Below are 26,663 nucleotides of genomic sequence, written 5' to 3' on the forward strand. Positions count from 1 at the left end.
CCAGTCTAAAGACAAGCTTCTGCCACTCCAAACTCCAGCACTGAACTAGACACTAGAGTTTAGACCAGCAGCAGACTGGACTCTCCACTGTGCTCAATAGCATTTCGCATTCTGTGCACCTGACACCATCTAGATTAGAAAATAAATATGAATGAATTTGAAATTACCATTTATAGTAAAATGTATGGTGCATGTGTTTCTCCAAGTGTTTTATATTACTTTTGTATTTTCAGTAAAACATTTGTAGCAGTAGGTGGGTCCTTCCACCAATTCAGTTCCTTTTGAGATGTGCAACCTGGTGGAAAGAAACTTTTTGTTTCACCTCATTTTAACATTCTGTCATAGAGAGCACATGTTCAACTTGATAAAAAAACAGGTTTTCCATAAACACAATACTATAGTAAATGCCTATTAAGTGCCAAATAAAGTAACAGGGTTAGCGATTTCATCTTAAATCAGCAATGATCCCATTGCGACATGGGAACTGGAAGCTTGTTGTGTTCCCGACAGCCGAGCTCCAATTTTAAAGCTTCTGGAAGCACCATCTCAGTGAGAAAATAAACACACTAGTACACCGCAGAGTACATGCAATATCTGTACAATGTACATACTAAGTGTTACACAGGAATTAGCTAGTTAAAATGAAGTGTATCTTGGGGTTTACTTACTAGTAATTATTGTGTACCTACAAAGTACATTACCCATTCTGACAATCTAATCATTAGCTTCTGAAAGCGTCATCCAAGTGAGAAAATAAACACACTAATACACCACAGACTACATGTCTGTAATATCTGCAAAAGTAAAATGTTGTCGCTAGTTGTTGCACAGGATTTAGCTATTTAAAGTGAAGCGTAACTTTATAGTTACCTATGAGTAATTTCCATATACAGTAAGTACTTATTACCAAGTGAAAATACCTAGAAACAGAAGGTGAGCTTATACTTAGTCAACTTGATTGCAACATGTAAAAATTCCTTACAAAATAACAAGGATTTTTATTGTTAGATTAATATTTTGATTCATCATATTAAACAAATACGTATATAGTCCTACTCAATAACAAAAAAATATACTATTCTAATAGTGGCTCAAATCTGTAGCCTGTAGTATGGTGATTAGCCTAAATAAAGGGACTTCAGAAAGAATACATACCCCTTGACTTTTTTGACGTGTAACAGCCGGAATTTCTAATTGTTTACTTAAGATTTCGTGTCACTGATCTAACACAATACCCCATAATGTCAAAGTGTAATTTGTTTTTAGATTTTTTTATTTTATTTTTTTATACAAAATGAAAAGCTGAAATGTCTTATGAGTCAATAAGTATTCAACCCATTTCTTATGGCAACCCTAAATAAATTCAGGAGTAAAAATGTGCTTAACAAATCATGTCATAAGTTTCATGGACTCATTCTGTTCAATAATAGTGGTTAACATGATTTTTTTAATGACTACCCCATCTCTGTACCTCACACACACAATTATCTGTAAGGTCCCTCAATCGAGTAAAGAATTTCAAGCAAAAATTCAACCACAAAGACCAAGGAGGTTTTCCAATGCCTTGCAAAGAAGGGCACCTATTGGTAGATGGTTAAAAACATGTTGTTGTTTTTTAATTAAGCAGACACTGAATAACCCTTTGAGTATGGTTAAGTTATTAATTGCACTTTGGATGGTGTATCAATACACCCAGTCACTACAAAGATATAGTCGTCCTTCATAACTCAATTGCCGGAGAGGAAGAAAACCGCTCAGAGATTTCACCATGAGGCCAATGGTGACTTTAAAACAGTTTGATGGCTGTGATAGGAGAAAACTGAGGGTGTATCAACAACATTTTAGTTACTCCACAATACTAACCTAATTGACCAAGTGAAAAGAAGGAAGCCTGTACAGAATAAAAAATATTCCAAAGATGCATCCTGTTTGGCACAAGGAACTTAAGTAATAGTACTACAAATGAGACAAAGAAATTAACGTTTTGTCCTGAATACAAAGCGTTATGTTTGGGACAAATCCAACACAATACATTACTGAGCAACACTCTTCATATTTTCAAGCATAGTGGTGGTTGCATCATGTTATGGGTATGCTTGTCATCGGCAATGACTAGGGATTTTTTTTAGATAAAAATAAATGGCGTACAGCTAAGCACAGGCAAAATCCTATAGGAAAACCTGATTCAGTCTGCTTTACAACTGTCATATGGAATGACACTGGAGAGACGAAGCAGGTACGGGGAGTAAAAACATTTAATGTAGAACGGACATGGAACGAGACAGGAACAGCGTCAGCATACAAGAACACAAACAAAAAACAATTAATGCATCAGCAGGGAACAGAGCAGGGAAACTGACAAATACAGGGGAGGTAATAAACAGATGATAAGTGAGTCCAGGTGAGTCCAATGTCACTGAAGCGCATGACGAGGGAAGGCAGGTGTGCGTAATTGATGGCAGGAGTGCGTGATGCAGGGCAACCTTGCGCCCACAAGCGCCAGGGTAGGGAAGGGCGGGAGCAGACGTGACACCAACAGACATTTGGGAGACGAATTCACAAAAAAATACGAAATCACAATGCCATATCTTTTATTTTTTTAAAATGTTATTTCACCTTTATTTAACCAGGTAGGCTAGTTGAGAACAAGTTTTCATTTACAACTGTGACCTGGCCAAGATAAAGCAAAGCAGAGCAACACAAACAACAACACAGAGTTACACATGGAATGAACAAACATCGAGTCAATAATACAATAGAGAAAAGTCTATATACAGTGTGTGCAAATGAGGTAGGATAAGGGAGGTAAGGCAATAAATAGGCCATAGTGGCCATAATCGTTTATTCAGAAGTCCCAACTCAACAACAACATGGAGGGGAATACGCCCAAACGAGGTCACCACACACAGGGAAATAAATGCGACGCCAGCCTCAAGGACAACCCGAAGGACAAGCCGCAGGGCGATCCGGATGGAGGCGGTGAAACTCCAAGAGGTACTGCAGGCCCATCACCCGACGCCTGGAATCCAGTATGGATCGCACTGCATACGCCGAGGCCCCCTCGATGTCCAGGGGGGGAGCAAAGGGACCTCCCACACCTCAGCTCGTTTCAGGTGCCTGTGGACGGCCTCCCAGGTCTCCTTCCTCCACCACAGGAGCCTCGGTCTGGCTCGGATGCCATGGTACCAGGACCGGCTGATACCCCAACACGCACGGAAAGGGCGAAAGGTTAGTTGAGGAGTGGCGGAGTGAGTTCTGGGCCATCTCTGCCCATGGAACGTACCTCGCCCACTCCCCTGGCCGGTCCTGGCAATACGACCGCAGAAACCTACCCGCATCCTGGTTTACTCTCTCCACCTGCCCATTACTCTCGGGGTGAAAACCAGAGGTCAGGCTGACCGAGACCCCCAGACGCTCCATGAACGCCCTCCAAACCCGGGACGTGAACTGGGGACCCCGATCAGAAACTATGTCCTCAGGCACCCCGTAGTGCCAGAAGACGTGAGTAAACAGGGCCTCCGCAGTCTGTAGGGCTGTAGGGAGACCGGGCAAAGGGAGGAGACGACAGGACTTAGACAACCGATCCACAACGACCAGGATCGTGGTGTTACCCTGGGACGGAAGAAGATCGGTCAGGAAGTCTACAAACAGGTGTGACCAAGGCCGCTGTGGAACGGGGAGGGGTTGTAACTTCCCTCAGGGTAGGTGTCCAGGAGCCTTGCACTGAGCGCACACCGAACAGGAGGAGACATAAACCCTCACGTCCTTAGCCAAAGTGGGCTACCAGTACTTCCCCCTAAGGCTTCGCACCGTCCTATCGATACCCGGATGACCAGAGGAGGGTAACGTGTGCGTCCACCGAATCAACCTATCACGGACACCAAGCGGGACGTACCTCCGTCCAGCTGGACACTGAGGTGGAGTAGGCTCTGACCGAGATGCCCACTCGATGTCTGCGTCCACCTCCCACACCACCAGACAAGAGGCCGGAAGTACGTTGGTGGGATCGATGGACCGCTCCTCTGTATCATACAGACGGGACAGTGCGTCTGCCTTAGCATTCTGGGAACCTGGTCTATGCGATATCGTAAATCTGAATCTGGTGAAAAACATGGCCCACCTTGCCTGGCGAGGGTTCAGTCTCCTCGGCGGTTGTCGTCACCAGGCCTACTAGCTGACACCGATCTATTTTTCCTTTTTGTGTCTGTCTGTTTTGTTTACACCTGTGTCCAATTAGTTGATTTTGGTGAGTTTATTACCCTCCGCTGCCTGCTAGTCTTTGTGCGGGATTGTTTGCTGTGGTTACTTTGTTAGGGGTGCGTGTCTGCACCACGTTTTTTTTTACCCGCTACCTCTCATCGCTACGGCGACTGAGTCATTTCACGGAGCACGCTTCTTCACAAAACTGGATCTCAGGAGATCGTATAACTTGGTGCATATCCGGGAGGGAGATGAGTGGAAGACAGTGTTTAGTACCACATCCGGCCATTATGAGTACGTCGTCATGCCGTATGGGTTGAAGAATGCCCCAGTCGTCTTCCAATCCTTTGTAGACTAGATTCTCAGGGACCTGCATGGGCAGGGTGTGGTGGCGTATATCGATGACATTCTGATATATTCCTCCACATGCGCCGCGCGTGGAGGAATACTGTTGAAGCATGACCTATATGTCAAGGCTGAGAAATGCGTGTTCTCCCAACAGGCCGTCTCCTTCCTGGGTTACCGCATTTCCACATCAGGGTTGGTGATGGAGTGTGACCGCATTGCAGCCGTACGTAATTGGCCGACTCCAACCACGGTAAAGGTGGTGCAGAGGTTTTTAGGGTTTGCCAATTACTACCAGAGGTTTATCTGGGGTTTTGGGCAGGTGGTCCTGCTCCCATTACCTCACTGCTGAAGGGGGGAATGGTGCGTCTGCGGTGGTTGGCTGAGGTGGACAGAGCGTTTTGTCGCTCTGTTTACTGAGGCTCCCGTGTTGGCTCATCCGGATCCCTCTTTGGCATTCATAGTGGAGGTGGACGCATCCAAGGCTGGGATTGGAGCCGTGCTCTCACGGCGCTCGGGCTCAGCCCGGCGGAGCGAAACTATGACGTGGGGGACTGGCTGTCGTAAAAGCTCTGAAGTTGTGGAGACATTGGCTTGATGGGGCTCAACACCCTTTCCTCATCTGGACTGACCACCGTAATCTGAAGTACATCCGGGCGGGAGAGGAGCCACCTTCGCTGGAAGTCGTGAAAGATGGGCTATTTACAGATGGGCCATGTACAGGTGCAGTGATCTGTGAGCTGCACTGACAGCTAGTGCTTAAAGCTAATGAGGGAGACATGAGTCTCCAGCTTCAGAGATTTTTTCAGTTTGTTCCAGTCATTGGCAGCAGAGAAATGGAAGGAAACACGGCCAAAGGAGGAATTGGCTACGGGGGTGACCAGTGAAATAAACCCACTGGCGCGCGTGCTACTGGTGGGTGCTGCTATGGTGACTAGTGAGCTGAGATATGGCGGGGCTTTACCTAGCAAAGACTTATAGGTGACCTGGAGCCAGTGGGTTTGGCGACGAATTTGAAGTGAGGGCCAGCCAATGAGAGCATACAGGTCGCAGTGGTGGGTAGTATATGGGGCTTTGGTGACAAAACGGATGGCACTGTGATAGACTGCATCTAATTTGCTGAGTATAGTGTTGGAGGCTATTTTGTAAATGACATCGCCGAAGTCAAGGATTGGTAGGATAGTCAGTTTTACGAGGGTATGTTTGGCAGCATGAGTGAAGGATGCTTTATTGCGAAATAGGAAGCCGGTTATAGATTTAATTTTGGATTGGAGATGCTTAATGTGAGTCTGGAAGGAGAGTTTACGATTTAACCAGACACCTAGGTATTTGTAGTTGTCCAAATATTCTAAGTCAGAACCGTCCAGAGTAGTGATGCTGAACGGGCGGGCAAGTGTGGTCAGCAATCGGTTGAAGAGCATGCATTTAGTTTTACTTGCATTTAAGAGCAGTTGGAGGCCACGGAAGGAGGGTTGCATGGCATTGTATGGCTCATCTGGAGGTTGGTTAACACAGTGTCCAAAGAAGGGCCAGAAGTATATAGAATGGTGTCGTCTGCGTAGAGGTGGATCAGAGAATCACCAGCAGCAAGAGCGACATCATTGATGTATACAGAGAAAAGAGTCGGCCCGAGGATTTAACCCTGTGGCACCCCCATAGAGACTGCCAGAGGTCCAGACAACAGGTCTAGAAATCTACACGTGAGTTGCTAACCAAGATTGAATTTTCCTGAGTGGCCTAGTTACTATTTTGACTTAAATCGGCTTGGAAATCTATGGCAAAATTTGAAAATGGCTGTCTAGCAATGATCAACATCCAACTTGACAGAGCTTACAGATGTTTGAAAAGAATAATGTGCAAACATTGCACAATCTAGGTGTGCAAAGCTCTTAGGGACATACCCAGAAAGACTTACAGCTGTAATCGCTGCCAAAAGTGTTTCTAACATGTATTGACTCGTGGGTTGAATTCTTATAAAATAAAGACAGTGTTTTATTTTCAAACATTTTTATAAACGTAAAATGTTTCGTCAACTTTGACATTACAGAGTATTATGTGTATCCATTTTAACATAATTTTGTAACACAACACAATGTGGAAAAAAATCAAGGGGTGTGAATACTCTTTTTCTTCCCGTTTTAACATAACATCATTAGTAACAATGATTCTGTCTTCATCCATAAGTATTTTTGCTTCCCGGAGTATGAGGCCTTGTGGGAATCTGTGGTAGAGAAGTACAGTATGTATGACAATTTAGCATTAACACTCTACATTACCCCTAGTTATCGTCATCATGATTTTCTGTAGTTTAGGCATATAGCTAGCTACCTAGCTCTTATCCAACGTTAAATTATTTAACAATTGAAAGTATTTGTTGATGTGCACCGTTGTGAACCCGTATGTGCCATTGGGCCTGGGCATCAGACTCCAGAGACCTTTATTGCAGAGATGTGTCAATGGGTTGGTCAGTTTTAAATTGTCGCATGGTTTGTGGAAGCTGAAATATGGTTCATTTTTGGGATGCCTTCGGAAACTTTAACATTTGTAACCAGCATGGTAACAAGCGTTCATTGTTACACCCCTGTAATTACAGACTGCAATTACCACCAGTTATATGTTGTTATTACAGTGTAACTATGAATTATTACAATTAATGACAATACTTGTTATAAGTTAAAAGGACCCCTTAAAATTGAGAGTTGCCCTTTATTTTAAGGAATAGTTTCAAAATCAAATCAAATCAAATGTATTTGTCACATACACATGGTTAGCAGATGTAAATGCGAGTGTAGCGAAATGCTTGTTCTTCTAGTTCCGACAATGCAGTAATAACCAACGAGTAATCTAACCTAACAATTCCAAAACTACTACCTTATGCGCACAAGTGTAAAGGGATAAAGAATATGTACATAAAGATATACAGGTATGAATGAGTGACGGTACAGAACGGCATAGGCAAGATGCAGTAGATGGTATCGAGTACAGTATTTACATATGAGATGAGTAATGTAGGGTATGTAAACAAAGTGGCATAGTTTAAAGTGGCTAGTGATATATTTTCCATCAATTTCCATCAATTTCCATTATTCAAGTGGCTGGAGTTGAGTCAGTGTGTTGGCAGCAGCCACTCAATGTTAGAAGCTCAATAGAAGCTGTTTTTCAGTCTCTCGGTCCCTGCTTTGATGCACCTGTACTGACCTCGCCTTCTGGATGATAGCGGGGTGAACAGGCAGTGGCTCGGGTGGTTGTTGTCCTTGATGATCTTTATGGCCTTCCTGTGACATCGGGTGGTGTAGGTGTCCTGGAGGGCAGGTAGTTTGCCCCCGGTGATGCGTTGTGCAGACCTCACTACCCTCTGGAGAGCCTTATGGTTATGGGCGGAGCAGTTGCCGTACCAGGCGGTGATACAGCCCAACAGGATGCTGTCGATTGTGCATCTGTAGAAGTTTGTGAGTGCTTTTGGTGACAAGCCAAATTTCTTCATCCTCCTGAGGTTGAAGAGGCGCTGCTGAGCCTTCTTCACGATGCTGTCTGTGTGGGTGGACCAATTCAGTTTGTCTGTGATGTGTACGCCGAGGAACTTAAAACTTACTACCCTCTCCACTACTGTCCCATCGATGTGGATAGGGGGGTGCACCCTCTGCTGTTTCCTGAAGTCCACAATCATCTCCTTAGTTTTGTTGACGTTGAGTGTGAGGTTATTTTCCTGACACCACACTCCGAGGGCCCGCACCTCCTCCCTGTAGGTCGTCTCGTCGTTGTTGGTAATCAAGCCTACCACTGTTGTGTCGTCAGCAAACTTGATGATTGAGTTGGAGGCGTGCATGGCCACGCAGTCGTGGGTGAACAGGGAGTACAGGAGAGGGCTCAGAATGTACCCTTGTGGGGCCCCAGTGTTGAGTATCAGCGGGGTGGAGATGTTGTTACCTACCCTCACCACCATGTTGAAACAAGAGTTCAGTTCACGTAACAGGGTTTTTCAGAAATTAGTTTGTCAAAGCAACTAGAGTTTTACAATGGTGGTGAAAATGTGGAGTGTGGAGGAATGTTGGGGTTAAGTGGATTAAAATCTTCCTAGAATTCACAGAGGGTGCACGGTGGGACATTCCAATTTTATCAAAATTATGAACTTTGGCGCTTTAGCAAGTCTTTAGCAAGTCTTTATTCATATTCATATTATTCGGCAGGGTAGCCTAGTGGTTAGAGCATTGGACTAGTAACCAAAAGGTTGCAAGTTTAAATCCCCGAGCTGACAAGGTACAAAATCTGTCGTTCTGCCCCTGAACAGGCAGTTAACCCACTGTTCCTAGGCCGTCATCAAAAATAAGAATTTGTTCTTAACTGACTTGCCTGGTAAAATTCAAAAATTAAACACTCAATATAGAAAATCTGATTTATTGAATTCTGTACGTGAGTCTATATTAAAGGGCACTTCATTGAATATAACAGGCTTTTAAAATTCAATAATGGTGCACAATTTATGCTTAAAATAGCAAAGGAATGCATAAGGCCCTCATTTCATGGAATGACCCAGGTCATGCTGTTATCTTTCACATTGGAGTTTGACAATGCTGATGGAGTGGAGTAAAACAACTTCTTCCACGCTACTTTCCCTCATGGACCCAGGAAACTCAAAATCAATACTGCATGCATTTCAAGCAGGGAAATTCTGTTATTGAATATACTGCTACATAATAGCTTCCATTATTGACATCCATGAGTTATGAAATAAAACCTAATGCAATGAAGATGAGGAAAACAATATTTGAGCGTTTTATTAGATCAATTGTGAGCCTGACCTGTACATTCTGCAAGATTAAAGAAATGCAGAGGCATCCAACATTTTTACATAAAACGTAATCAAACTACATGCTACTCTTTGGAACTGCAGTATTGGGAGTGCAGGCTCACTGAACTTGGTTGATCTCGGGTGACCCTTTTACTTTCTTTTTTTTCATTCTTATCCATTACATGGGAGCTGAATGATGGTGATTTGGTTGAGGCCCAGTGAGTGCCTGTGGAAAATTGGTAGGTTGATAAAAACCCTCCTATCAAAGGGGGCCACTTTCTCATTTACATTTAGATGAGTATTGATTATTTATTTACTCAGTGGAGTGGAATTCTTTTCCAATCTTATCTCTCGTCTGTGCTTGTCACCTGGAAAAAAAAAGAGATAGAGTTCTTGACACCACACCAAGATAACAGCATTTTGCAGAACAGATAAAACTTAGAATGGTGCTCTCTCCTCTTCTTCTCGCTTTTCCCAAAAATGTTGACTGGAAGAGAACGTTTTGGAAATTAAAACTGATGGCCCCATTGGATAGGTGAAGGAATCTCAATTTGCAGGGGTAACCAGTCAAATTGGCTATCCAGAAATGGTCTGAATGCTTCTACTGGGGGGTAGTCTTGTTTAGGTTGTCTAAATCATTCAGGAATTTTATTAAAATGTACCCTTACAAAAAACAACACATCAAACCTGCGTTTTCACATATGAAAGCATATTTTCACATGTATTAAGTGTACAGTTCACATGTTAACACCACCTTTATTTTCACTTGTGAAAAGAAAAACATTTTCACTTCAAGTGAATTACAGTTGTACATGTGAAATTTGCGGTTTCACATTGAATATGCAGTTTTCACACGTGAAAATGTCATGTTCAAATGTGGAATTCAATTTTCGCAGATGTGAAAATCATATTTTCAGTAACACATGTAAGAAAACTCCACATGTGAAAATCTTACTTTCACATGTGGAATTGCAAGTTCACATGTGGTGGTGAAATAGTGTTTTTCTCCTCACATGTGAAATGTGGTGTTAACATATTGCCTTAACAATGTTTCCACATGTGGAATTGCAAATTCTGTAATGCCATTCTGTTAAAAGGTAACTTGGCCTTCCTGAGTATAATAATAATAATAATTATTATTATTATTACAATTATTTCTTGTTTCTGAACTATCCATTTGCATGACTGCTGCAGGCGCATGCCTCTCTTCTTCATACGTTGGTAAGTGACCGATGGAAGAAGCCCAGCGAAAATACATTTTTCACATGTGATTTGTTCACACAGTTGGTCAAACCACTTGTTTTTTCACATGCTCTTTTCACAATATAAAATATATATCCACAATATATATATTTTCTCTGCAAATGAATCCCTGGATGGTATTCATAAAGAGGCATATACAGTATCTATACAGGCCTTTTTGCCTTGAAGGGTCCTCCATTAATGTTATAAACGTTGCGTCATAACCATATAAGAAGAATGTTGTGAATGTTGAAGGTATAACAGAGAGGTGTGCATGTCTCTCAGGCTAAGTTCTGAATTCAGTGATGTTCGGTGTGATAGCTGAGCTGGGGATTGGGCATGTATTGCCAATGAGGCTGGCTGGAGGTGTGTGGCGGAGTTGGGCGCGTTGTGGATGTGACTAGAGGTGTTTAAGGTGGGCGGTACAGGGTGCGGAAGCTCTGTAGGAATGGGGGACCCCTGACAGACCCTGCCTCTTCTCCTCAGCTCTTTGACGCGGAGTGAGGTGTCTCCCGGGGTGGCCTCTGTCAGCTCTATTTCTCCTCAAAGCAGATATACACCTCCAATAGAGGGCTGTCTCTCCATTCTCACCCTTCACCCCTGGGCCTAGCTGCCTGCATGGGACACTGCCATCCTCTCATGGACAATCTAATATGTAGGCCTGCGCTGTCCTTCTGTTCAGAGAACATGTAAGACATGTTGGTACCCCCCCATTCATTGTTGTCTTTTCTACCATCCTTTTTCGTGATTGTAGCATAAGTATTTTGGTAGCTTCTTTTATTTTAATATAATGTCATGGGCTTTTATAATATAATATAATGTCATGGGTTTTTAACAATCTATTGTACAGATTGGTACAACTGGAACAGCATGGGCAATGACTATAGGCGTGTTAGCTGACAACGTCACTAAATGATGTTGGTGATTAAGTGGGGCAGAAGTCTGTGTGTTGTTGTGATTCTGGATGGTCAGATAGCTAGCAACAATGCTATCTGAAGAAGCTGCCATGTGGGGAATCGTAGGGGGCTTGTTTCAGCTAGATTTATCTTGTTTTTGGTGCCATGTTTTGTTTTGAGGTCTTTTGACTGATGTCACGTCTATGCTAATATGCCTCAAATTCAATAACCAACAATTGTAACAATGTATTTGAGAGACAACAAGTGCTCATTGTGCAAATTCTTTAAGTTTTCAATAAACAGTGGAGACTAAATACAGCTTACACGTTGTCAACAAAGTAAGCCAACCCCGTCTGTTTTGCCCCATAGTTGCGCACGCGTCAGTTTTGTCGCTAAACAATCAAACGTCTATACAACACTGCCTCACAGAAGGTGACTTACATTGCTGTTCAGAATGGGAACCAATTTTTCTTTGTTAGCCAGTCAGTCATTAGCCTAGTTACACATCTGGATCCCCACAGCAATATAAGAATATGGAATGTTCCTTCAAAAAAAAAACAATTAACCCAACTGGAGAGGAGCATCTTGTTTGCCTATCCCCCTTAATGGATTGGACCAAGGTCTTTTGAAATGAAAACTTATCAAGGAGAAATAGTGAAAGCCACCTTCCGCTCATAACCCAGAGAACCCCTATTCCCTCAATGCTGTCTATTCTTTGGAGCTAATGCAATTTTTCAAACATTACATATTTTTGCCCTGTCAGATTTTCTCCATATTTAAACGCAAAGCAGTTTTATTTTATCACTTACAGTATATTCATATGGTATTGTTTCATTTACACTATGAATGATGAACAAAAAGGGTATTTCCAGAGCTGAATAGACTTTTGCATCAGAGCTCAAATTGTCTTCTGCACGTAAAGGTTTGCATTATAATTGTGTTTTTTTACATATTGACTTCACATTTTTGTTTAATGTTCTCCAAGTATCTTTAGTCAATATCCATTGTTTCTCTTCTCTGTTTCGAAAAGATTAAAAGTATTGTATCACCATTGGCCTCAGGGTCAGGGGCATTTCTTCCAGTAACCTTTCCCCCTCAGACATGACTCAGTAACTGGTGACATTTGGAAAATGGGTAAAAAAGCATTTACCCTGCACTGACTTTATAATGTTCAGCGTATAAAGAGTTTTGAGGTGACCAGAAATAGAGGGATGATTTGAATGATGTTCCATGATGTTCTATAAAAATTGTATATCATCATGTTCCATTTAAACCTTGGCATTTGGTGTATAGGTCACAAAAATGGTTCCTTATTTCTGTTATGTTTAAAAGGTTGAGACTGTAATTGGACTCGCAGTTACTGTCTTCAGCTCTTTGCCATGATCTTCATATCCAGATAACTAGATACATAGAGAGTCAGAAACACTCACTGAAAACTAGTACATTTTGGTCTGATCCATCAAAAAAGGCATTGCCTAACCTGAGGTGATCAGTAATATATAAATCAAATCACATTTTATTTGTCACATACACATGGTTAGCAGATGTTAATGCGAGTAGCAAAATGCTTGTGCTTCTAGTTCCGACAGTGCAGTAATATCTAACAAGTAATCGAACAATTCCCCAACAACGACCTAATACACACAAATCTAAAGGGGTGAATGAGAATATGTACATGTAAGCATATGAATGAGCGATGGGGTTCCCACCAAATTTGATGTTGTTTTTAAATAATTTCCTGCAATGTTTTCAGATTTCCTTGCCATTTTAAAACACTATATATTATGTATCTATCTAAGAGAGGGGGATAGGCACTGTCTCATCTTGAGATTGTCATATCAGCTGAGATACATTATATTGATAAAATTGCTACCTGAACTTCACTAATCAGCATTTGTAGTATTATGCATATTCCACTGTGTGTTTATGTAATTTAGCCTATCCACAATTGAATAAAAGTCAAGTACTCAGTGAACAATCAACTAGAATTGCTTGCACCCACAAATACCTCTAAGATTAAACAATATTTTCATACACAATTTGGTAATTGTTTATCTTTTACAATTGCAGGTCCTCTTCCACCTCAAGAATATGAACGCAGCATGTTGGGATGGAAAAACAATGAGCTCCTCCTACCTACCTGCTCTCGTCAGCGGAAAACTTCTTAAAAATATATTATTCTACTGTAGAATATGTTGATCTGTCACTCTAACACAGAGGTCCCTCTGAGGCCGAGTCTAATGAGGAATTATTCAGCCCTATTGACGATGAGAAGGCCACACACCCCGTAGACATGAGGCCAGCATTATCTTCCCTCTTCTCACACAGAAATGAGTAAACAGCCCCAGTGCCTCCTGTTACCAAGCGACATTAGGCTACACACTGAACTGAACTGCCCCTCAGGAAGACCAGGAAATGAGAATGGAGCACTATGAGATGTCATCTTGTCAGAACATGGATGTCAAAGCCTTAGTGACCAAAGTTTTTCGACAGATGTGGAATAAATTTGTAAGCACACTAATCTTCTTGAAAAATGACTGCTAACCATTCAAATGTGATTGATATCTTCTAATGTTGATATAAGGTTGTGTAATGGTTGATGTTAACCATTTTTGACAGACAAATTCAATGTATGTCAGAGAATACAAATATATTATGTATAGAACCCCTGTATACAACTTCAGTATAAAGCTTCTTCAATAACAAAGCTTTGCCTTATGCTCTCTTACTGACTGTCAATACATTTTTCCCTTGAACTTTGGGGTATATTCCTGGTTCAGGAAGATGTGAGACACTCAAAACTTGTTGGCAGACATCTAGGTGGGACACTCACCCTTGGACTTGGAAACCAACTGCCAGCTTTGAAAAGTGTCATGATTAACAAGAGGGCTCTCTTGAACTCACCTTCAGTTGGAACACCCATGAACCTATGCCTATGTAGAGGAACGGGGACAGGGGTTGAGTAGAGGAACTGTCTGAGGCATCGCTATACCCATGTCTCATGACAAGAAATTCAGAAGCCTCCTTCCAGCTGTCCGATGATGTGGAGATTTATGTGGTAGTATAGGCAGAGGCCGGGCCAGTGGGCCAGGCAGTGTGACCATTTCCTTTTAAGCTGACAGTTGTGTGTGATAGTTGGCTTCCAATGAAGTTTGACTCAGTGTATCTGGAAGCTGTCATGAGTAAAAGCTTAAAAGGGTCAGGACATATCAGAGAAGATACATGGTGAATGGGGAGGACAGCTGTTTGGAGGGAACACAAGCAGTTCAACAAGCTGGAGAGGACCAGAGACGATCCCCCTGTCCTGATACAATCAGGAGCAGAGCCTGATCCACCATGGTGCCTGCTTGTAGCTATGGAGATGGATTGAGACCATGTCCTCTGCTCTGAGACTTGACTTTCCAACTCTGTTAAGGCCAGACACAATTCAGGGTAGCATAATGCCCTAATCGAGGCAAATTGTAAAAACTAGCCTTTGGGTTTTTACAATGTCTTCTGTTTAATAAAGCTCATTAACTGCGGTGTGGAAAACAAATGGGCAGAATTATCGGTATGCTCATTGGCAATGTGTCATTTCTGGTTAGAGCAGGAAGAAGTCACTCACTCCGGGTCCTGCCTTCCACCTCTCAGGAGGGAAACCACTAATGGCTTCTGAAAGCAGGGATCGAAGGCACTCATAAAGGCCTCAAGGAGACGGGAAAGGAATATGTTATCTCAATTCTTTATAATCTGAATGCTTGATGTACTGTACAACACAGCCTCACAGCAGGATATTGGCATCATGTTGCAATACGGTAGCTGATTCCAGCTGGACTGATATTTGTCAAAAGCATCTCTCTGACAGACTATCTTAGAGTCTTCTAATTCACCACAAGGGAGCTCAGGGGAGATCAATGCCTATAGCACAACTAACCCTGGACTGAGCCATTCATTCTTCAATCTGTTAATCACAACCACATATTGTTGTACTGATGCTTATGTCAAGTTTGATTAACAATTTTGATCTGTGAGGTTTTTCTAACTTGCTATACTGTACATTCTCAAAACATCATTCTATGTTTTGCATGATGTGTACTGTACTACATCCTGGTAAATTCCTTGAGTTCATTAAAACAGCAAAACATTGAGAAGTAACTTGAATGTTCAAAAGGGTATAAAGAAAAATTGTATCAGTCATGTTTTACATCTGTGACAAACACAAATATGATTTATTATTTTTGCCCCATAGTCAACCTAGTTTTATTATTCAAACTTTCCTATCCCTGTAAACGTTTTAGAGGCACTTTGTGATGAACGTAACACACCATTCATGTCCATCTCCACAGCTTGTGAACCGCCTGCTGTGCCTCCTACTGTATGTTACTGTAGCTTGGTATCACTGGCTTTACAACTCAATCAGCTGGCCATGATCTCCCTACCTCATCAATGCTCCCTCTCACCATAATTTATGATAGAGCCATGATTTATAGGCCACGCTCAGAAGAAACAGCATAAATGACTCTTATTTACTCTGCAGGTGATAAAGATCCAGTCAAATAATGCCCCCTGAGCATCATTTTTATAGAACAAATGAAACTTGTTATCAGGGAAAAGCTGGTCAAGTTTATCAATTAAAAGTCTTATTTTTTATCCCTCTGTAATGGTCCAGTATAGGGAAAGTGCTATTTAAAATGATTGATTTTATTATTTCTTCATCTATTAAAGTACGAGACATTTTAGCACAAGTAATCAGGACTACAAATATTGAGTCAGCGTAAATGTCTAATCCTGGCAGTATACAACTTCAAAATTCATTTTCTCAATGTTTTCTATTTAAATGCACTCTGCTGGGGCTGTGCTGTGGCTTCAGATATGGGCAAGTAACTCAAACGTTATACGAACCAGAGAAAGAAAGTAATTATGGTGACAAGTGATGTAATGTCTATGACAATAATGAGGTACAACTACTTTGAAAATATTGTTTTAACAGAAGCATGCCATTTCAAGACTTTAAAATGCCCAAACTCACAACTTAAATAATGAATAAAAGCCATCACAGTGTCCACATGTATTTATTATTGTCAGGAAATGAGTATGATGAATAATGTAGATGGTATTTAATTGAATTAATGTAATTGACTCCAATCCTTTACAATATTGTCCATAATTCACCCACTTACTGTATGTACTATACATCAGTAGCTCCCAAACTGTGCCCAAGGTGTACCAAGGGGTCTGCTGGGGGAGGGGGCATGGGGGTATAACTTGTCAAAAATGCCCAGATCAACTAGGCATTGTCAGCTAACATTTTTTTATTTTGATTTTTTAGCGACTCAGATATCGCATGAATACACATTAGACATGGCAAAATGTCTAGAATTTCAAGAACATTTACTCTTTAATTTAATCCTTTTCTTTGCACCCCATGACAAAATGTGTAGAATTGCAGGAAATAAGCTATAAACCTGCAAACTTCTCTCCACCAACAAGAGGGGTGTGAACAGTTTGTGTCATGAACAGCGCTTGTGCCCATAAAAATAGACGTGGGGCTTGCGCACACACACAGGGCGGCTCGGGATGTTCCCCAATGCTGGTAGAGGGGCCCCGAGTGAAAAGGTTTGGGAACCCCTGCTGTACATGTATCATGTTCCATTTCTAGTGCTGTGTCACATATCTGCAGAGAGTGGGTACTTCTTAATGGTTATGCTCAAAATATTGTATTTTCAGCGATATACTAGCCTATATGAAATAGCATTTCACTTGAATCCTTCTGATTGTATCCATTGTTCCCCTGGTGCTCCACCAAAATGAAGAGTCCCTGCAGAATCTAGAACAGAAAGAGTTCAAATCTATGATCCTCTGAGCATGTGTCCACAGAAAATGAATGAGGTTCAAGAAATGTTTTAAAGATAAAAAAAAAGAATCAGGAGAATGAGGGAAAGAATAGAAGTTGAATATATATTTCACATGATAAGAGAAAGATGAAGCGCAGGAAAAAGGATTCTATTATAGCCCCCGACAGTTACAGAACTGCTGCTGTGTGAAGTAGCGTCTGTTGAAAAGATTGATGCAATAAGGACTGACCTTGGCTTGGAGCAGGAGTCAGTGATGTATGTATGAGCATCTCCTTGCTAAATGGACCCAGATTTGTGGCACTAATATACAAGGAATCCCAGTACCAAACTCACCATAGCTATACATCAACAGCCACTTTGGGTGTCATTTCTGGTTTATATTTTACTATTGTTGTACTGCTTTTAATTCATGTCACTCTCGATGGTTCATGTGGAACAGTTGTATTTATTTTTGCTGTGTGGAGATACCATACAGATGACTCCCATCAAATGTAACTGTGTGGGTTAACAGTGTTGAGTAAACCCCATACAGCATATAAAATCTAGATAGTCGGTTAAATTTGAGCCAATTTAGATTTCCTATGTTTTTGCTCTCCAAAAGAAAAAGGATAGAGCTTGTGTGCTCTAGATCTTGCGTTAATTTGTTGTTCTCAAATCAGTCGCACTATATAATACTGTTATCTACAAATTATTTACAAATTATGTTTCGAAATATTGTTCCGTCATATTCTCTGGTATTATTTGACATTCATATTCAGGTTGTAGCCTTTGTTGCCCTTGTTGTGTGGGGGAAAGACATGGTCTTGGGGTATGGCTAGAAAGGTTAGTTTTTACACTTTTATACATGCCTCCTGATTTAATTTATTATGTTTTGGTAAAGCTGAAGGATGATTGTGGATATAGGACCAAGCATGTACACTATATATACAAAGGTATGTGGACACGGATTCGGCCATTTCAGTCACACCCATTGCTGACAGGTTTATAAAATCGAGCACACAGCCATGCAATCTCCAAAAACGAACATTGGCAGTAGAATGGCCTTACTGAAGAGCTCAGTGACGTTCAACCTGGCACCGTCATAGGATGCCACCTTTCCAACAAGTCAGTTTGTCAATTTCTGCCTTGCCAGAGCTGCCCCGGTCAATTATAAGTGCTGTTATTGGGAAGTGCAAACGTCTAGGAGCAACAACGGCTCAGCTGCGGAGTGGTAGGCCACATAAGCTCACAGAACGGGAACGCCGAGTGCTGAAGTGCGTAACGCATAAAAATCATCTGTCCTCGGTTGCAACACTCACTACCGAGTTCCAAACTGCCTCTGGAAGCAATGTCTACACAATAACTATTTGTTGGGGGCTTCATGAAAGGGGTTTCAATGGCAGAGCAGCTGCTCACAAGTCTAAGATCACCATGTACAATGCCAAGTGTTGGCTGGAGTGATGTAAAGCTCTCTGCCATTGGACTCGGGAGCAGTGGAAATAAGTTCTCTCGAGTGATGAATCACACTTCACCATCTGTCAGTCCAACAGACGAATATGGGCTTGGCGGATGGCAGGAGAACTCTACATGCTCGAATGCATAGTGCCAACTATAAAGTTTGGTGGATTAGGAATAATGGTCTGGGGCTGTTTTTCATGGTTAGGTCTAGGCCCCTTAATTCCACTGAAGAGAAATCTTAACGCTACAGCATCCAATTACATTCTAGATATTCTGTGTTTCAAACAGTTTGGGGAAGGCCCTTTCCTGTTTCACCATGCTCAAAGCGAGGTCCATACAGAAATGTTTGGACGAGATAGGTGTAGAAGAGCTTGACTGGCCTGCGCAGAGCCCTGACCTCAACCACACCTTTGGAGGAATTGGAACGCCGAGTGCGAGCCTGACCTAATCGCCCAACATCAGTGCCCAACCATACTAATGCTGTTGTGGCTGAATGGAATCAAGTCCCCTCAGCAATGTTCCAACATCTAGTGGAAAGCCTCCCCAGAAGAGTGGAGGCGGTTACAGCAGCAATGGGGGGGGGGGGGGTAACTCCATATTAATGCCCATGATTTTGGAATGAGATGTTCGACGAGCAGGTGTCCACATACTTTTGGTCATGTAGTGTACATTCTGCTGTGTCTCTGGTGGTGCACTGTATACATTGCAGGTCATACCTAACAATGACCTAACAATGACCTAACAATGACCTAACAATGACCTAAATAGCAATAACTTCAAATTATTTAAAATCAACAATGTTTTTGTAAATGTGTAATTTATAATGCATATTGTATAACAGGAGTCTGATTATGGCTAAGAATAATATTGTGGTGTGTGCTGTAAATTAACCAATTACACTGGGTATACAAAACATTAATTAAGAACACCTTTCTAATATTGAGTTTGCCCTCAGAACAGATTCAATTTATCGGGGCATGGACTCTACAAGGTGTCGAAACCCTTCCACAGGGATGCAGGCTCATGTTGACTCCAATGATTCCCACGGTTCTGTCAAGTTGGCTGGATGTCCTTTGTGTGGTAGACCATTCTTGATACACACACAAAACTGTTGAGTGTGAAAAACCCAGCAGCATTGCAGTTCTTGACAGAAACTGGTGCGCCTGGCACCTACTACCATACCCTGTTCAAAGGAACTTAAATATTTTGTCTTGCCCATTCACCCTCAATGGCACACATACGCAATCCATGTTTCAATTGTCTCAAGGCATAAAAACCTTTCTTTAACCTGTCTCCTCCCCTTCATCTACACTGATTGAAGTTGATTTAACAAGTGACATCAATAAGGGATATTAGCTTTCACCTGGATTCACCTGGGCAGTCTATGTCATAGGAAGTGCAGGTGTTCCTACTGTTTTGTACACTTAGTGTATGTAGCAGCTTAGTACACTCTAATGAACATCTACAGGACACTAAAAAGTGTCCTGTAAGTGTCCTGTAAGTGTTGACCTACATTTAAAAAAATAGAGGTCCTTCATGCTGTAGCCCCAGGCTAGTAGCACGTGCCTAAGCAGGGATGAGCAGTTACCATCCTCCCTTGGACCTAATTTAGGCACTCCAACTTAAACATGTCTTTCAATTGTATATTTCATAAGAGGTAGATTGGTCCATTCATCGTCAGGGGCTGACACCTGAAGTGAACTCTCCCTGTTCTGGCATTTGTAATGTAATGAGACTCAACAGCCGTTTAAAACTACTGATAATCACAAGTGATCCCAAAAAAAGGTAATGGTTTGCCCTGATGCTGTATCTACAGGCGGTACCTTTAGCATTAAACTGATCTATCTTGTATATGGAGAATTCTCTGTTAAGTATAGGGTTTACGTGACTTAACCAATATGTAGAATTATCAGGTGGTGGTGCTGTATGTTTGTTGCTGTTAACAATGTTAAGCCTCTCTTCCTGTAACCAGCCCTGTCATCCAGCCATGTGTACAGTGTACCTAATGACAGAAAGAGGAGATGGACTGTATGACTGATCAAATGGCCATTACTAAACTGGATTAGACAGAGATCCACTTCAATTAATCCTGACCTCATCTGCACCTGTGCCATTAAGGCGGAGAGGAGGCCAGGTGTTGCCATCTTCCAGTACAGGTCCCAATACAGTTGTCTCAAGACTCCATTTAGATTTAGTTTAGAATATTTAATTCAGTGCCTATACGAATTTAGTATATTATCCATAATCCAGGAGTAGAAACCTTCTCCGGGTGTGAATTGGTGTGAATTAGCAATCATTTAAAGTGAGAGGTACAGTGTGTAAAAGTGAATGCATATCACTACACGTTGCACTACTGGTCAGTACAGTGCAATCAAACATTTTCCTCCAATATCTCCACGTCCCATTTTATTCCATTCCTCAAATATCCAATATATAAACAGTGGGGAGAACAAGTATTTGATACTATTTGATACACACAACACAAATCCAGAAAATCACGTTGTATGATTTTTAAGTAATTCATTTGCATTTTATTGCATGACATAAGTATTTGATCACCTACCAACCAGTAAGAATTCCAGCTCTCACAGACCTGTTTTTCTTTAAGAAGCCCTCCTGTTTTCCACTCATTACCTGTATTAACTGCACCTGTTTGAACTCGTTACCTGTATAAAAGACACCTGTCCACACACTCTATCAAACAGAGTCCAACCTCTCCACAATGGCCAAGACCAGAGAGCTGTGTAAGGACATCAGGGATAAAAGTGTAGACCTACACAAGGTTGGGATGGGCTACAGGGCAATAGGCAAGCAGCTTGGTGAGAAGGCAACAACTGTGCAAACATGCAAGATCTCACCTCGTGGGGCATCAATGATCATGAGGAAGGTGAGGGATCTGCCCAGAACTATACGGCAGGACCTGGTCAATGACCTGAAGAGAGCTGGGACCACAGTCTCAAAGAAAACCATTAGTAACACACTACGCCGTCATGGATTAAAATCCTGCAGCACACGCAAGGTCCCCCTGCTCAAGCCAGGGCATGTCCAGGCCCGTCTGAAGTTTGCCAATGACCATCTGGATGATCCAGAGGAGGAATGGGAGAAGGTCATGTGGTCTGTTGAGACAAAAATAGAGCTTTTTGGTCTAAACTCCACTCGCCGTGTTTGGAGGAAGAAGAAGGATGAGTACAACCCCAAGAACACCATCACAACCGTGAAGCATGGAGGTGGAAACATAATTATTTGGGGATGCTTTTCTGCAAAGGAGACAGGACGACTGCACCGTATTGAGGGGAGGATGGATGGGGCCATGTATCACGAGATCTTGGCCAACAACCTCCTTCCCTCAGTAAGAGCATTGAAGATGGGTCGTGGCTGGGTCTTCCAGCATGACAACGACCCGAAACACACAGCCAGAGCAAATAAGGAGTGGCTTCGTAAGAAGCATCTCAAGGTCCTGGAGTGGCCTAGCCAGTCTCCAGACCTGAACCCAATAGAACATCTTTGGAGTTAGCTGAAAGTCCGTATTGCCCAGCAACAGCCCCGAAACCTGGAGGATCTGGAGAAGGTCTGTATGGAGGAGTGGGCCAAAATCCCTGCTGCAGTGTGTGCAAACCTGGTTAAGAACTACAGGAAACATATGATCTCTGTAATTGCAAACAAAGGTTTCTGTACCAAATATTAAGTTCTGCTTTTGTGATGTATCAAATACTTATGTCATGAAATAAAATGCAAATGAATTACTTAAAAATCATACAATGTGATTTTCTGGAGTTTTGTTTTAGATTCCGTTTCTCACAGTTGAAGTGTGCCTATGATAAAAATTACAGACCTCTACATGCTTTGTAAGTAGGAAAACCTGCAATATCAGCAGTGTATCAAATACTTGTTCTCCCCACTGTATATATATATTGGTCTTTGTATAGCTGTGAAATGCATTGACACAGAAGTCAGAAAAGGTTGTCTTTGTTTCTTTTAAGTCCCTACCAGCATTACATTTTGTATTAAATCGTTGTACATCATTTTAAAGTTAAAATCATCCCCTGGTGCCTGTAATAAAGCCCTGATAAGTCTCCTTTCATCACTGTGCTGCTTCAATTTTATTGTGCCACAGAAGTTATTTAATCAGTGTTACAGTCTCCCATTCACAGTGTATTACCAATTCTGTCTGTGATCTTTATCAGTGCAGTGATGTATGTATGAGGCAGATGTTCCACGAGGAAGGAATCCGAGGCCATGAATGAATGAATTATTGGATTCAGGAATGGGAGCTATAGATATGGAATTTTGAGCCCTGTAATATGTTTGCTTTCTATTCCTTATCTTGCCAGACAAAAATATACCTTATCTTAGACTGCTTAGAACTGTGTGAATGAGAAGAACCATCCAGATCTTTCTCCCATTCAATTGATTTGTATGTGTGTGCTGTTGTTGTTGTTTTCAGAAATGAATGACTTGAAATGTGTTTGTCCAGTATTCAAATAAATTAACATTCTCTCCTTTCAATTTTTGAAATTGGTATGACAGCATGTACAGTTGTACTGTACAATAACTTGCTTAAATGACAGCATCCCCTTCTCTCTCTAAGTGGAATACCAGTCTCTCTCTCTCTCTCTCTCTCTCTCTCTCTCTCTCTCTCTCTCTCTCTCTCTCTCTCTCTCTCTTTCTCTCTCTCTCTCTCTCTCTCTCTCTCTCTTTCTCTCTCTCTCTCTCTCTCTCTTTCTCTCTCTCTCTCTCTCTGTGATGGACAAAACTAAGAGCTGACAGACATTGGCAGGTATAGATGTCAAGTGTTTCCCCTTCATCTTGTTTGAAATGTGAGTTTCCAGTGAGAGTGTGGACATTGAAGATACGGCCACAATACAACATGCAGCTGCAAGCCTCAAATTACAGGAAGATATTGGATAATGAGGGTGGACGGGGCGGAATCATCACTTCAGATCACAATAATATTATCCCTTTCCCCACTCCCCTAGCATCTTCTATGACGGTGTGATATTTCCATTTTACTTTAGTTTAATCATGGTCCTCTAAATAAAACCATAGCCTTCAGGCACTCCCCAGTCAGTTTAGCACTGCACTGGTTCTGACAGCAGTCATGACAAGTAGATTGCACAGTAAACTCCCCCCAGTCAAATAAAGAGTACAAATTAAACATATGGAGACTGTAAAGATTCTGAAATGGAGTGACTCATGCTTATTTTGGGGTTATTATTATAGAACAATGTAATAGTTTATGATATGACCTTATTTGCTAGCCTTTTTTTGTGACACAGGATATTTTAAATCAAATATCAAAACTCTTTCAAGGTTTATGCCCTCAGCTACACTGCAAAATGTGAAATCAAAGCAAGCCTAAATATGTTATATTTAGTGATAATTAACTTCAAATTAGTGTTGTTTTCTTGTTTTGTCTTACCAAGCTAAATCAAATACCTGACTATAATATATAATGTAGGATGTCTCTTATTGTATATCTTCTGAAAGGTAAACATCTGATATACAGATAGAAAAAGGCATCCACTCTAAAAAGTGAAATCCAAGCAAGCCTTAATATCATATATTGAGTGATCATCTTTTATTTTTTTTACCAAGCTAAATTTAACGTCATTGTCAGATAAATTAGCTTAAGGCTTAATACAAGTAATTTATCCTATTTCATTATATATTTCTAGATATTTTACCTTAATAAGATGTTTATGGTAATATATTATATAAGACTTTTTTTAGGTTCAAATAAGCAAATTTATCTACCAAAGATGCTCTATAAAAAAACAGTGAATTATCAGTCAATATATGATAAAGGCTTGCTTGGTTGTCCCTTTTTAGAGTGGATGCCTTTTTCTATCTGTATATCAGATGTTTACCTTTCAGAAGATATACAATAAGAGACATCTATATCATACATTATATATTATAGTCAGGTATTTTTGTGGAGCAAAATATTTTGAGAGCTGACACTGGATGATATTATATATTATCATATTTCTATTGGCAACTTTGAGTTTTGATGTTGTGTTTACGGGTCACAAAATAATTTCCTATTTTTCTTCCTATTTTTCTGTCCATTCTAATGGTGTGTATTGCTCCCTGCAACCCAGGTCTCCTCCAAGATCTCATTCCTTTGTTGCACTGGGGCTGAAAACTATGTTAACCTAGTAATTGGCACTGGGCCTTCCCCATTATACGGCTTTCTATTGAGCCGTTCTACATGACTAGTTAAAGAAGATGGCATGAAGATTAATGATGGCCATCTAATACAGGAGGGGGTACCTCTCCAACACTTCCAATGAGGAGATATCAGAGCCCAACAACAGCCTGCCGCTTGCCTCTCTCTCTCTCTCCCTTTTTTCTTTACCTTTTTGATATTGCCTGCTTTAACCTGTGAACTCTGGACCTTCCACTTCTGTTGCTAGCCGCCATGGCGTCCTGCCTTTGATTGATGTCACTACACCAGTCAGTCTTTTCCCTTTGAATTGAAGGGGCTACTGCTCCAAAATAGATTTTCCAGCTCAATTCATGAAGGCTGCCACTAGATAGAATGGCAGGGCAGCCCTTTATGCAGTTTCATTGTTCATTCACTGTTGCCAGTGCTACTTTGGATGGGGTCCACCCCCTGGATTCTGCTTCATATTGTCTAGGGGGACTTTTATTTCAAGCCACATGTCACCAAAGATGCTGAATTGATCAAACTGAAAGTAACCTCAGTATTACCACTAGAGATTGGATTTACTGTTCCAGTGAGATGGATTTAAATTGAAAACACATGTAACTACAATGATAACCCTATAGTTAATAGCTACCCTTCCTCAGACATTGTCCAGCTTACAAATGTGGAATCAGAATGTGGAACCTCCTTTGTATTGAGAAGTAAATGTTATACTCTAATGGATTTTATCTGATGCGATGTTTGAGATTTGAGATGTTGAGTGCAGCGTGTTCTTGTGGGGCTCTTGTAATCAGATAAATTAGCTAAAGCTATCAAAACATTGCAATAACACTTAGCATTGCTATAAACCTGAGTGCTGCAACTGTGGTGGGTGGCTATATGACAGACGTCAGTTGAGCTTTGCGATTTATCTGTGCTCCCCTGTCCTATCGATCGGCTCTAAGGAGACCTCACACTGCCTCTCAGGAGGGACCCCCTTAAGACATGTTCAACAGCACACTCACTGTTTAAAAACCAACACACACACACAAGGATGAGACAGAGAAACAGTATATGTGTGCTTATGTGTGTGTGCATCTGCGTGCGTAACATTAGTACATAAGGAAAGAATGCAGTTAATGAAATTAAATAGAAAGCATGTGTGACTACAAAAGTGACCCGTGTTTCATTTGTGCATGTAATCAATACTATACCTCGGCCTCTCTGGGTTGTTACTTTAATCAGGAACAAGCTCTATCCCTCTTAATCGCTTAGTGTCACGTCCTTAGTTCCTTTTTTATGTCTCTATTTTGGTTTGGTCAGGGTGTGAGTTGGGGTGGGCATTCTATGTTTTTCATTCTATGTTTTCTTCTGTGTGTTGTATTTCTATGTGTTTGGCCTGGTATGGTTCCCAATCAGAGGCAGCTGTCAATCGTTGTCTCTGATTGAGAACCATACTTAGGTAGCCTGTTCCCACCTGTGTTTGTGGGTAGTTGTTTTCTCTTTTTGTATTCTGTACCAGACAGAACTGTTTCAGTTTCGTTCATTCTCTTTTGTTGTTTTTCCGTTCAGTGTTCAATTCATAATAAAAGGATGAACACGTACCACACTGCACCTTGGTCCTCACCTTCTTCAACCCACGACAGCCATTACACTTCGTCCCAGGATGAATGTTTTGCAAATGTAGCTGAACATAGGCTTTGATATATGCATTTGATATACTGTAGGCATATGTATGGAATATATGAGGCTTCTCTTTCAATGGGTTTTCT

Source organism: Oncorhynchus mykiss, chromosome 6 (genome assembly GCF_057628025.1).
Source record: "Oncorhynchus mykiss isolate SJ-2025 chromosome 6, ASM5762802v1, whole genome shotgun sequence".
NCBI lineage: Eukaryota > Metazoa > Chordata > Actinopteri > Salmoniformes > Salmonidae > Oncorhynchus > Oncorhynchus mykiss.